This window comes from Lupinus angustifolius, chromosome LG20 (genome assembly GCF_001865875.1).
Source record: "Lupinus angustifolius cultivar Tanjil chromosome LG20, LupAngTanjil_v1.0, whole genome shotgun sequence".
NCBI lineage: Eukaryota > Viridiplantae > Streptophyta > Magnoliopsida > Fabales > Fabaceae > Lupinus > Lupinus angustifolius.
This window is the reverse complement of record NC_032028.1, coordinates 11432301-11433028: the sequence shown is the minus strand read 5'-3', so window position 1 is coordinate 11433028 and position 728 is coordinate 11432301. Positions and strand designations below refer to the sequence as shown.

The 728-nt window shown below is 37.6% G+C and overlaps 1 pseudogene; it reads left to right on the top strand.

Annotated features, from left to right (window-relative positions):
* Positions 1-685, top strand: part of LOC109335491 — a 2045-nt pseudogene extending 1360 nt beyond the window's left edge.

The following is a 728-nucleotide window of genomic DNA, read 5'->3' as shown; positions in this document are numbered from 1 at the left end:
AAGAGCCATTCAAAGTAAGAAGATGGAAGAGGTAGACAAGGAGATCTTGGACACATTTAGAAAGGTAGAGGTGAACATACTTTTACTTGATGCAATCAAACAAATTCCAAGATATGCAAAATTTCTAAAGGAGTTTTGCACTCATAAGAGGAGGCTCAAAGGTAATGAGAGGATCTACTTAGGAAGAAATGTCTCCGCACTAATAGGTAAACCTGTTCCTCACATTCCTGAAAAATATAAGGACCCAGGTACATTTGCTGTACCTTGCATAATAGGTAATAACAAATTTGAGAATGTCATGCTAGTTCTAGGTGCTTCGATTAATGTTATGCCTATGTCTGTTTTCATGTTTCTTTCACTTGGACCTATGCAACCCAGTGAGGTAGTGATTCAATTAGTAAACAAGAGTACTGCCCACCCTGCTGGTTTGATAGAGGATGTCTTGGTTCGGGTTGGTGAACTTATTTTTCCTTCTGATTTTTATATTCTCGATATGGAAGAGAGATCCTCCCGTAACACAGTTCCTATTATTTTGTGGAGACCATTTTTGAGAACAGCCCGAACCAAGATAGATGTCCATGCTAGAACATTATCTGTGGAGTTTGGTGATATTGTGGTCTGGTTTAATATTTTTGATGCTATGAAGCATCCATCTGAGGACCATTCTGTGTTTCATATTGATTTACTTGATGAGTTAACTAATGAGCATATATGTGATTTCCTTAATG